The sequence below is a fragment of the Labrus mixtus genome, chromosome 7 (genome assembly GCF_963584025.1).
Source record: "Labrus mixtus chromosome 7, fLabMix1.1, whole genome shotgun sequence".
NCBI lineage: Eukaryota > Metazoa > Chordata > Actinopteri > Labriformes > Labridae > Labrus > Labrus mixtus.
In genome coordinates, this window is record NC_083618.1 from 7,985,989 (window position 1) to 7,999,591 (window position 13,603).

Consider the following 13,603-nt stretch of genomic DNA (forward strand, 5'->3'; position numbering starts at 1 on the left):
GCAAGCCCAAACATGGGTTGAGCCTTTTAGAGGATGTTTTTTTCCATTAGGTTTTTTGTGTGTGCGTGTGAATATTAGATAAAGAAACAAGTCAGTAGTTTCATTTCAAAGTGATAAACAAGAAAATTACAATAGTAGATATCTTTTGATATTGCACAAAACGCACAATTTTTCTACACCTAATGCCAGTCTAGATCTAAAATAGCAGCATCCATGCCTCATCTGGAGTTAATGCTACTTGGCAAAGGAGATGCTCTTACAACAGGCAGCCTAACAATCATGGGTGGAGCTGATAAATCAAGACAAGTTTGTTAATGTATCTACCCATGGGTGGATAGGAGGCAGGCGTCAGACCAGTCAGGCAGACAGGCCAAGGTCCCTGGATGGCAGCATGACAGAAAGGAGGGGGGATGCCTGGATGAGGTGCCTGGGAACCTTGCTCTAAGAGGGTGACAGCTCTGTAAGTCAGGCCCTGATAAAGCAGTCAGGAGTGACAATCTCTGGGCCCCAGCCAACGCAGCGTCCGTCCTGCTTAGATAAAGTCGGACAGGCCATCCATCAGTCCGGAGACAGGGAGCTGGACCCTAGCTCTCCCGCCTCAATGGAAACAACTCAATGACCAGCCGTCGCTGGAATGTACGGAGCCTCCTGCTCTCAAGAGGTAGCAATGGGAAGACAAAGATGACTGTGAACCCTCTCTGGAGGAATCATGCATAGAGATTAGAGGGAGTGGGTGATGCGTAGCCTGTTAAGAGGTAGAGGTGCCACATCACTGAATGAAAGGGTGTAGATGTTGGTCGACAATGGCAGGGACACAACAAGTTTCCATTGACGAGACCACCGCGGCTGCAGACAGCGGGACAACACTAGAAAGGCTTCGCTATAATGAGGAAGCAATAAGCCATGAAAAACTGAAAATGTCACACAACACATTCCACATGTCAAGCCTGTGCAAAGGCAAACAAAGCCAGTTTCAAGCAGCAATAAAGAAAATACCAGGCTGCTTAGATGTGTGGATACAACATGTTGAAATTTCAGAATGAAATGAGCATATGATTTAGGATTAAAGCCACGGAACTTGATGCAATCCTACCTGGACATTATAAATTGCCAAGCTGTGAGTACACAGAACTGTAAAAGTAATTATTCATTACAAACATCTTCCCCTGGAAAAGACGTTTCACTTCCTCCTCTGTCGACAACCTCTCAAGCTTTCTGCTCCGTGTACACCCGTGTTCCTTTGTATCGTGGTCTCAAGCCAGGAACATGTCTGTGTATGGCTCCAATGAAAATACAACCAATTTCGCGTGAACAAACAATCATTTCGCGCTCATGTTTGCTCATGATTTGCCTCCTGGAGATGCATGTGACAGGAAGGCGCAGGTCTGCATTGGTTTAGGACTCATCTTAATATGGTTTGATTCTGTTGGAAGATATTTTGTAATATTTTCCAAGCAGGTAATTGATGTGCATGAAAAAAAAAATAGACACTCTACAGCAAACGAATTGTAACACATTATTGTTGTTTTTCTGTTTGTTGGCTTTTCATTTATATATACTGTATATATTTTTCCTTTAGTCAGATATAACCATTCCAATAAATGAGCTCACTGTTTCCATCAGTGCTCAGTTGTTTAATGTTTCCGATAAGGTAAAGACCCTTGTGTGTGGCTGTTTCAATGGTAAAATCTGGTGTATGTCATTTTGGCTGCTGTTGAAAAATGATATTACCCCGTTTTTGCACTTATTTTAACAATTTAAAGGAGAAGTTCAACATTTAAAAAAACATCACCCACATCACTCAACTTAAATCATTCACATGGCATATGAGAATTAGATCAGCTGGTAACATGTTCTTTAATATTTCTCCATTCATGCTAGATAATGATATACAGACAAAATCAAATTGAAGGAAAAATCAAATTTTTCTTATCAAGCTGTTGGACCACATAAGGGCCAACAACAATGCAGCCCGGCATTGGTTCTGAAATAAACAGAAAACTATTCTTCCTCTTTCATTAAGTTGATGACAGTGGTGGAGAGCAATAATGTGTCTTTCCAACAGTTCTATAAGGTGTTTGTTGGGTTAGGAAGGGGTTCAAAATCATAGTCATACCCATTAAAATATTCATTGTTCATTTATTGAGTCTATGCCTTGCGTCTGATATGACACCAGATTATTGTGTACCACAACCTAATTGTCAGATTCACAGGGGGGTTTTACTTATAGCCTGGCATAATAACCTGGTGTCATACTCTACCAAAAATAGAAAGCTGTCCTCATTTCAGAGTCAAAAGCCAAAAGCAAGGAAACAGCATTCCTGCAAAACAATAGCATTCCAGTCCTGCTTTGTCATGCTTCTTTACAGAAAGACTCAGTATATGATGTGCTCTTATGTTGTTCTATGAGCAACCTTTAATCATGCTCTAAGAAATGCTTTTATCTCTGCAATAGAGTGAGTGTAAAGGACGTGCTAGGTACATTAAAGAATGCCATTCTTTCTCTTCAGCTGAGGCGTCCATTCCTCATCTCTTTTCCTGTGTATTAATAGGCTTTTTATTGGTCATATCATGTTGAAGCCCTCTATTACACCACAACATATACAGGCGGTTGGGCTGACAATCCCTCACACAAAACATGGAAAACATTAATGACTGGAAAGTTTTCTTTGGAAATGTAAATGGTAAATGGACTTCAGCTTGTATAGAACCTTTGAAGTCTACTCAAAAGCGTTATTACACTGCAGGTCACACCTACCCATTCACACCCATTCACACACTGATGGCAGAAGCTTCTATGTAAAGTTAACTAATCACATTCATAAACATTTATAGTCAGAAGCAAATTGGGGTTGAGTGTCTTGGATCGGACATGTTGCGACAGGAGCTGGGGATCTAACCCCCAACCTTCCGTTGGAGAAACAACCGACTACACCGTTGAGAGAGGACCGACTATACCACTGAGCCACAGCCACCCTGTCTCAAAAACAACATGCTAAAGAAAAACAGAAAAGAATTGCAGGCAAGTCAGTAAATTATGGTGGACATTTTGTTTAAACTCACACACAGAATACAGTGTGAAAAACATATTTACATGTATGAAAAAAGAAGTCAGCTTGCATTAGTAATCATTTTCTCTCATATGTTGCACAGTTCTGCGTTTCTCTCTGCAGGCTTCTCATTGCTGATTAGAGATTGTATTAAGACTGTAAAGATGTCAAAGTGCTATCTTTCCCTTTTCTGTGACAGAGGAAGGTGACAGGCCACAGCCAAAACTCATCACCAAAAACAGGGGGTAATCTACAAACCCACAGGGAATAGAACTGCTTCCCCTGTGTGAGCAATAGTAAATTATGTTCCCCAAGAGTTGCTCAGAGCTTTCAATCATGTATTGAAATAACAGAGAAAAAAAAATCAAACAAATGTAGTCAAAAGGATTAAGCCAGAGGAAGAGCAGCAGATCCCAGCCTGCCTCTCCAGATAACATCACATACTGGAAGTCCCTTCACAAATCACCTCCCATCTGGATCTTTGCTATACCTCCAGCATTGCTGCACATGCAGTGTGATGCACAGCAAGGATGAAAGTATGATCACCTTGTGTCTGCTCTGACTCTGGGAAAGGCGCAGGAGGTGTCCTGGCAGGGGATCAGACCAAAGGTAAAGCTTTTCTTCCATCTGATTGGCCTTATGTTGTCTGCCAAGGTCAGCTTCCTGCAGAGGAAAGTTCTGCTAGTATCAAAGGCAAGTTACCTGGTCGGAATCCAGCTGTCACCAGATTTCCAGTCCATCTGGCCCGTGGGACCATCTGTCAATCCCATTGAACTGATTCCAAAGTCTCATTGAGGCCTTATTAAGAGGAGAAGTGCTAAAGGATGCTTAACCCTTTCTGGCAGTCAGACTCATCACTCAGAGAAAAATACATGACGTTTTTTGAAATGTCTATACTGCAAAACAAAACCTTAACCATAGTTTGGAAATCAAATACCAGAACCCTACATACTCAACATGCCATTAAAATGTAAGCCTTTAGCGAAGCAACACTGTTGGCATTACATTATTTTTTTTACCCTATTGTTAATCTTTTTTTCCAGCATTCCAGCCTGCAGAGAACCATTTGTCCTGTCAGCCTCCCCTTTCACAGCCCACAGGGTGTCTGCCATTGTCAACCTGAAGTGAAGACTAGGGGATAAAGGACTCACACAGCGCCTGCAAAGTCCCCTGAACACACTCATACCTGATGCTGCATGAAAACAAAGGGTGGCAGATTCCTCAAGCCTCCAGCCAAGAAGGCTGCAAGCACGCAGTGAGGACATCCTTTGTAGGGATTTGGACAACATTTATCAGAAAAGACACATTCTTTCGGCATGTTATTTTTCCCTCTTTTTCATAATTGTCGTGTATAGTTTAAAGACCTCCTGGGGTGCAGTATGTTAATGAATAATCAATCTATAGTGAGTTGAGCTCAGTTCTAAAGACTGATTAAAGGGTAACAGGTGTTAAATAAAAATAATAGAAAAAACAAGGACATGAAATTATTAAAAACCAAAGCAATGTATTTCTCCGATTATTAATAAGCTCTGCAATTGGCTTTTACATGTAGAGCTTGTGTTGCACTTGCAGCTGCATGGTGAGTGTGGTGACGAGTCAAGAAACTCTCCAATGAGCTAAACTAAAATGCACACATCCTGGGTAATTCTCAATAAAGTTTTCCTGTGTTTGCTGATTGGCTGGGGGTGTTACTTAAACTGGTACATTACAATCACACAGACCATGGCAACTGTTAACAAACTTTTATTTCAAACAGGAAAGACAAGTAAATGAAGTCAGTCACTGAATATACTTTCTATCCAAAGCTAACATCCTGAGCCCTTACCAATCAGGTTTTAGAGCTGGTCACAGTACTATTACTGCTGGATAAATCGCAATATTGTATAGCACTTTTTGTCAACTTACCAAAAGCATTTGGTACTGTGGATCATTACCCGCTTTTGAAGAGGCTAACTTACTTTGTATGAAATGAGTTTTTCTGTCGAAGAGACAGCAATGAGTTTAACTGCTGATTTACTTTTCTAATTTTCAAACTGTAACAAAAGGTGTTCCACAAGGTTCAATTTAATGTCTGGGTTTCTTTACTATCTAGGTATACAATATTGTCACTTCTTTGTACAAGTGTCATGTACATCTGTATGCTGATGACACAGTGCTCTATTGTTTTACTGACACTGTACATCATGCAGTTAACATATTACACCATGAAGATAACTGGATGGTGATGAGGAGGTGGAGGGTTACACAAAACAATGCTATTAATTTACTGGAGGCAGAGAAAAGCCATATTTAAATAACATCAGCCATACTGTAGTTGATGAAAGCAGCTGATGAAGACAGGACATTGAGTGAGCTTGTTTTGCTAGAGCCAATGCCAAATGGTATGAGAAATGAAAAATAGCATAAATGTGCAAAATAAAGACTTCCTGTCTGTATTTTAAATTTCAGTGCTTTCGTGATAAATGTAAAGACAGATGACGTAATGCTTTTACTATTATATGCAGTATTTATTACTGTTCTATAAGAGAAATTTCACTATCACTTTCAATGTTGTGCTGTTGTGCTAAATATTGGCACAGCTTTGATTTCCTTCAACTCGCTGCTTGCTCTCTATAGAATATGACTTCATCACAGCTGTGCTGATAATCAGTAGTTGGAGAATATTGGTAAGAAAAAATCTCTTTTCTCTATGTATTCTCATTGAAGTCACTTTTTGACACATTTTGTCACGAAAAACCCTTTAGGTCACAGGATAGCCACATCTTCAACCTCACCTTCTATACCAAACTATTAGGGGCACTATTCATATTGTCACTACTTTAGTCCTAAGATTAATTTAGCTTTATTAGACATTTCATCAAAAAAGTTACTTTTTTTTGGCCAGCTGCAGTGACGGACTTAAGTTTTGAGAGCTTGAGACCTCATTTTTTTTAACTATAGATGGAGTCAAGACAATGGTTTCCCCATAATCCCAACCTTTATTCTAAGATAGGTTAAAACCTACTGGCTTTAGCTTTATAATTAATAGACATGATAATTATTTAAATAGTGGTTCTGAAACATGTTAAAGTGTCTTTAAACATTTGTATTGGTAATAACTGATTTTGTGAACTGAACTCATAATAAGGTTGGCATCCCAACAGAGGAGAGATTGCTGGTGACCTCGGGGAATATGATTCATAGTTAACATGCTCCAACTTGTATGACTCGTGTGCTGCTGATAATATGCTACCTTATTCACATCTGCTCTTTTTATGCTCAATTTTCATTTGTGTCTACTGTTCAAAGAAGTGCCAAGGAAACTAGAAGAAAATGTAAATTCCGACCAAACTACACCATATGATATAAGAGCTTAAGTTCTGTTTACAGTCCCTGCATTACTATTCATCCCACATACCAAGTATACTCCCTTGTTCAAAGAATTACACTCCCTACATCAACTTTTCATTAAAAATACATAAATCCAACATGGTTTAATAAAGTGGACTACAGTGAATCATCCTTAAAATGCAGAATGATAAATACTCAATTTATATGTAAATATGAGGTACATAGGAAAAAAATCAAAACGCAGGGAAAACGCATTAGCAGTCCTATTTGATCAGAGCCCCAGGAGCTGAAGTTTTGCTTTTTAATGGAATCTGAGGAGGGGAGAGTGTTGAAGCTGAGGCACAGAGGTGAGAGTATGAAAGCGTTCACAGGAGAGCTGGCTATCTGAGAGGACACGGGATAACAGAAAGGACCTGACAGATTACTCACACTGAGTGGAAATGGAATTATTGCATTTAGGGTTCTCAGCAGCTCTTTTGCACTCCCACAATCACCAAATGGAAGAGAAAGTCTTGGTTTACGGCAAATAAAAATATGACTTTCTCGTTTGATGCTGTAATAGTGTTTTTCTCTGATTGCCAGCAGCACCTTGGACTAAAGCTAAAAATTAAAGACTAAAATAACTACTGAAAACCTTAGTTTTCAAACATAAATACTTTAAAAACGGATAATTTTGACCATAAGCGACTTGATCAGTTGATCAAAAAACAATCCTCCCAATTAGGGCTGCCAGCGTTACATGTTTACCACAATGCGATTAAAGGTGAGAAATCAATCTATTCATTTTATTACAATCATATTGATCGGATGCTATTTTGTCCCGCAAAGCCAAACGTAGCTAACTTAGTCCAGTTTGTTTGACTAGTGTGAGTACTCTGTACTGTGCACTTCCTTGACCCTGGCACCGTTGTAAAAGTTGGGCTTCTGTATGGTACACTTTGCTAATGCACATGCACAAGCATATACTGTATACTCCTGAAGACTCCTGAAGATCTTCTGCCAGTCCGCGGTGGCCAGCTCACTCTTCTTTGCAGTGGTGTGCTGGTGGCGTGGCATCAAGAAGCTGGTCAGGATGGCTCGCTCTGCAGTTGGACTAGATCTGGACACTTTGGAGACAGTGGCTGAGAGGAGGATGAGGGACAACATAATAAGCTGTGGCAGCTCTTTCAGCCAACGCCTCATTCTTCCTAGGTGCAAAACGGAGCGCTCCTTTGTGCCCACCACCATCAGACTGTACAACAGCTGTGGGACCTACAGTCTGTCCTGACACAAACATCACCCCTACAAACACCCCCCCCCCCCATGCCAGACTTCAATATTATTATTATCATTATTAACATATTATTCTATACTGTATATTATATTACATTTTATTATATAAAATTATATTGTATTATATTGCACTATATTATAAAAACTGCACTCTTCATGACAGTGATACGATACTGCTTTTTCTTCACGGCTTTTTACATAACTTGCTGCTATTAATCACACCAAGTCACTTTAATCACCTCTTGTCACTTTATCTTGCCATTCACTGCACATATAATGTCTTAATTGTCCTGTATCACTTCACCATTTATATTGTACTTGTAATACCTCCTATTTAGATTTTTATTTTATTCATATTTATCTCATCTATTCTGTTTATATTTTTATTTTGTATGACCTTCTTCTTCTGTCTTTGTGCTGCTGAAACGACCGAATTTCCCCTCTGTGGATCAATAAAGTTGTATCTTATCTTATCTTACACACAACATTGACAAGACGTCTAGCCTAATAGCTGCAACCGTTCCTCTCAATAATCATTTTGAACAATAGTGGGACAAGGGTTGGTGCAATGCAGAGGTCAAGTGTTTACTCTAAATTTGGGCAGTCATTCCTCGTCGTTCCTTACTGTCTTCACAAAAAAAAGCAGGTTTGTATCCAAACAGGAAGCAAAGCGCCTTTTAGCTTATGACAGTACAAATTAAACAAAATAAAAGCAGAACAAAAACATTATTTAAATCTTTAATGATGGAATTTCAAACGTGATTAAAAATGTGACTAATTGTGATTAGCTGTTGAATTTATGTGATTAATTGCAAATACTTAATCCTTTGACTCGACATATAGGGCCTTATGTTTACTATTAGACACTTAATCTATCAGTCCGAAATCTGAGTGTAAAAAGAAACCACATATAAAGTGCTCTCAAATATTCCTGTCCATGGGGAAAACATCTGTCAGTTAATTGTCTTATGTCCATGAAAGAAGGCAGTGAATGAACGTTGGGGTGGATAGACAAATCCTCAGTAGAAAAACAAATATGTGGACCAGCTAACAAACCTTCATCACAACCCACAGAGGCATGTTATTTCTAAAAATGATCTGCCCACCTGCCAAGTGACAATTGAATTGATCACTGTCTTTAAAAAAAGCCATGCATGTTTAGAAAGGAATCGTCTCAATACAAAAAAACACATTATCCAATCAGATGGTTTTAAGACAGCTTGCGGAAAAATACATCGAATTAAACACGTCATGAGTGTGTCTGCACTAATGAACGTTAAAACATGGCCATGGTGAACCGGCTAAGTTGAGGAATGTGTTCGTCTACAGGGTCCACTTTGGGTCGTAACAAGGTGTTTTATGCATGTAACCATCTGTCTTTAACAGGGTGTAGAACAGTAAAGGATGTTAATACGTGCCATGCAGCTATGTATGAATTTTGTGAAATTCCACACATTGTATACTGTCAAATTATGGTCGACACAGAAACTTCAATGAAGTGTTTTCTGATGTTTGCTGATGCTGAGGTTTCCAAACATCTAACCCATAAACTATAGTTTTACAACTCTGGAACAACTTATTGACAGTTTATAAAACAAGCTTTAAGATCTTGGGACACATTTCTCCAGAGTTAGCTCATCTGAAGACAAGTGTGCTCTGATCATTCCTGTCACATGAAATAAAAAAACAATCTGGCAAACAATGGTAAATAAACAACTGTGGGCACCTGCTGTTTTGCCCTCTAAAGAGAAAGTGGCCTTTTGTTTTTAATAAGAAATGTCTTGTTTGTGCACAGACTGGCCAAGCGAGCAGATATTTTGGTTAATAAAGAATATCAGGTTGGGAGATAGCTTTTGTGATCCAGGCCAGCGCGGTGCTCTTTTGTCCATCGTCTCTCCACCCGCATCTGCTCGTGCACACAAGTACACACGAGCATACATGTGCATGCACAGGCACTCTGGCAGTGCAGCAGGAGTAGAAGAGATGCTGGAGGGGCCAGGGCCACCCTAAAAAATCTGATAGGCTTCCCCAATGGCAATCTCAAATCATGCACTACCTGAACTAGTGTTTAAATCAACATTTTGTGCTGTTACCACAAGCTTTCTTTTCATCTCAATACAGCCTGTTGCTTTTTGGTAGTACTTTAAATTATGACTTCAGACATACACTTTTTCAATACTTAAAGAATTAAGCAAACATTATTTGATTATTGCTTCTACTCTTCATGGTTAAAAATAATAATTATAGATGTTTATGTAACATTTATTTAATACTTTACTGTAAGCTTTGAAATTAAATATGAATATCATGTTTTTACCCTTTCTATCTCCACTTACCATTTGTGTTTGTACACACACAATTAACACTTCCAGGCACCCCTGTAAAAGTCAGTGGCCCAGTTCAGCCACAAAATTATTGTTATTATTAATAATTATAATAATAATGTGAACCAAAATGCACAGAAATTTCAAATTTACAATAATTGTTTAATGATATCAGTATGAATGTAAACTTGAGGTTTTTAGAGTGCCCAGAGTGAATATAATAAAATCAGAATATAGCTTTAAATAAAAAGATACTGGGTAAGAAACCCCCAGACCCCCTGCTCTGTTCTCAGCCCTGAAAACCTGTCATCAGCACATTGTAGTAATCTAGATCTTTATCACATCATATGATCAGAACTTTGTTTTTGTGTTGTATTATGACATTAAATATAGTTAACAACAATAGTACTGCATTGGACTAATGATCTTTTGTGAATTTGTGCCCCTGCAAAATCCTCTGCACGTCCCTCATTGTTATTGAAACACTATAAGCAAAATCTATAGCAGAAACAGTTAATTTATGATTCCACCAAGTCATGTTGCATCTGCTTTATAACTCTCTGCTGAATTTTAGATTTAATATGCTCCTGTTCAAAAGTCTCACAGACACAGAGGCTGTAAATCTGACATGAAGTGACCTTCACCTTTTGAGGCACATGTTTACAGCTTGGAGATTTAATGAAAAGCTCCACGGGTGCACTGTTAAAGTTGTGTATCAAGACCTTAAAGTCTGAATGCTGAGGCTGACTAAATATTATAACACACCAGTCTAAAAGATAAGGAATGTTTATAAGGAACCAGGAAATGGGGACGACTCAGTCTCATTAGGGGTGGATGAGTCCAGTCTGCATGCAAAATTAAACATGTACATCCAGTAAACCCATATTACAAGATTGTCTGTCATTGGAGATCAGAGGCTGCATAAAGTAAGTGTAGGCGGTTTTATCATTAGGCAAAGGTAGGCAATTTCCTCAATACATCGGCAATATGGTCCCTCAGGACACCACACTCCAAGGGAGTGCTGGCGTGAGCTGAATTTTTTTTTTTTAGCTGGAAATATATAGTAAAATGTAAATCTACTACCAGATTCTCTCTCTCTCTCTCTCGCTCTCTCTCTCTCTCTCTAACACCGCTTAACCCCTGGAACTTGGTAGGCTTCTGGACACAAATGACAACAGGAGAAGTGACATGTTGAAGCGTTCAGTCTTTGTGAGAAACAAAAAACACAACTCAGTCTCTTCTAGTAGTGATAATGGGAGTCTACGGGAAGGAAATTAGACTCTGAAGTAACTTCTCTAAAAATGTCGACTTATAAAATTCTGTACATTTTACTTCATCATTATCGCAGGTGCTTTTGTTTAGTTAGCGTGCCTTTACTGTCTGTCTGGAAAAACAGCCAGAGAGAGAAACACCAGCAGGTGACGGATAAAGACAGAGAGGAGAGAGTGAGAGCAGCAGATGAGAGGTAAACAGTGCAGGTATTACAACTACTGCACTGTTTGCTATCTGAAAATGTTACAGTAGTAATATTGCAATAAGCTTAAGTTTTCAGAAATGCACTTAACATATTCTCCAACCCCTCATTAAATATTTATTGATAGCAGTTGTGAATTTGAGGTACACATCTCAAAGTGTTTTTAATGAAGATGTGTTCTTGAATGTAAATAAGGAGCCAGAGTGCATAAAAAGTATCAAAATCTCTACGAAGGAAACCCCGTCGCCCAGGTTCAAGCCGCTCAAAAAGCCTAAGAATGTCTTCATAGCCATGCAAAGTGTAGTACAGAAGATTTTCAGGCCATAGAAATTTCAAATACATTATTTAGTGGATTACTTTTTTTGTAATATGGCTAGCAAAAATAAGAGTTGTTACAGAACTAATAACAAAGTGACCAAAGCCTTTGATGCCTTTGAGTTATGCTGGTGCCCCTCTCGAGTTAATGAGTAGATCTGTGGTTATGTGTGCGTTTATAATATATCAAACATTTTGTTCTGTTGTTAGTTTTTCAAATTGTTTGGTTCACTAGCTATGATTACTCTTTGCAAAATGTGAAAGGGCCTCATCTTAGTCTTTGCCTCCAAATCACTAAAAGTGGCCACTGAAAGTTGGTGTCATGTGTTTGCTTGTTACAGTCATATTATTGTCAGTAAGTGACCCAGGCAACGTGAGCGCAAGCAGCTTCAATCTGGAGTCTACACATTAGACGGAGAACACATTATTCAGACTATAACTGAATGATCGAGCAGCAACGTTTTCCAAGTGCTACATATCTGAAGTTGTGCTCCCGTTTATATCACAACGAGCATGAGTTTTGTCATCCTAATTTAAACATCCAACAGCTCAGGGTAATCATGTCTGGAGGAATACTAGTGTAGATTTTTTTTTAACTCTGGTGATTAGTAACCATTCATATAACTGACTAGTGAGTTTTTCACTTAAAAGCAAAGAGCACAGATGTGACAGGTGGTAGGTACAAAACATGTTGTATTGCATAATGAGCCTATTTGTAATGTAGTATCACTATATTCACTGTACGTCATGTCTTCAGTTCTACAGGAGCGGCTGGGGCTCAGTTGGTAGAGTCATCGCCTCTCAACCGGAAGGTCAAGGGTTTGATCCCAAGCTCCTGCAGCAACATCTCCTGTGTGTCCTTAGGCAAGACACTTAACCCCCGAATCGCTCCCGCTGCTTTGTCGGCAGCGTATGAATGCTTGTGAATGGGATTAGTTATTTCTGACGGTCTCACTACATAGCAACCTCTGCCATCAGTATGTGAATGACACTGAGTGTGTAGGTGTGACATGCGGTGTAAAAGCACTTTGAGTAGTCAGAAGACTAGAAAAGTGTTATACAAGCTAAAGTCAATTTACCATTTACCAATCTTCTATATGACCTCCACACATAAATCCCTGCAATAGATTTGTAACCATAGATTGGTACACGCAAGCATGCACACACCTGTGAACACACACACACACACACATATACAGGTCCCAACTGATTGACCTATGGAATTTGTCGTACAACACCTATCTGTCCACACCCTCTTATGCCTGCCCTGGCACACAATAAATTCTAGCAGCTGTTCATTAAAAGCTGTATTTAAGAAATGAGATTAATTAGGGTTTTCCTCCTTAAACAGCACATGGCCTGCTCTCTGACTTCGTGCAGCTCCAGCTGTGAGAACATGGATAGTGGGTTTATAGCCCCCTGGTTTGCAACAATGTTCCCTCAGCTTGTCTCCACATTGTGCAGAGCGTTACATTTCTATGTATACACGCCTTTTTTTAGCCAAGAAACACAGAGGGGCAGTAATCAACCATGTAAACTATGTTAATAGAAAAAACAGGCATATCTTGTCACAGAAAAGGTAGCACAGAGTTAACGCTGTATATGGAGAGAATATGGAGAGAATGATAAATGTAGGTTTAGGCGAGCACCCAGAAGAGTTATGAACTCCTCTGAGAACGAAGGTGCTGGGAGGTTTTAAACAGACTACAAACGGTAACAGAATTGTTAGTTAATAGTTAACCCTGCACTGTTAAAATCAGTGTGAGTCTAAATCTCTTTAAAGTTCAACTGTTTGCCATCACCACAACATAAAAAGCAGGTTCATGAATATGAATTTG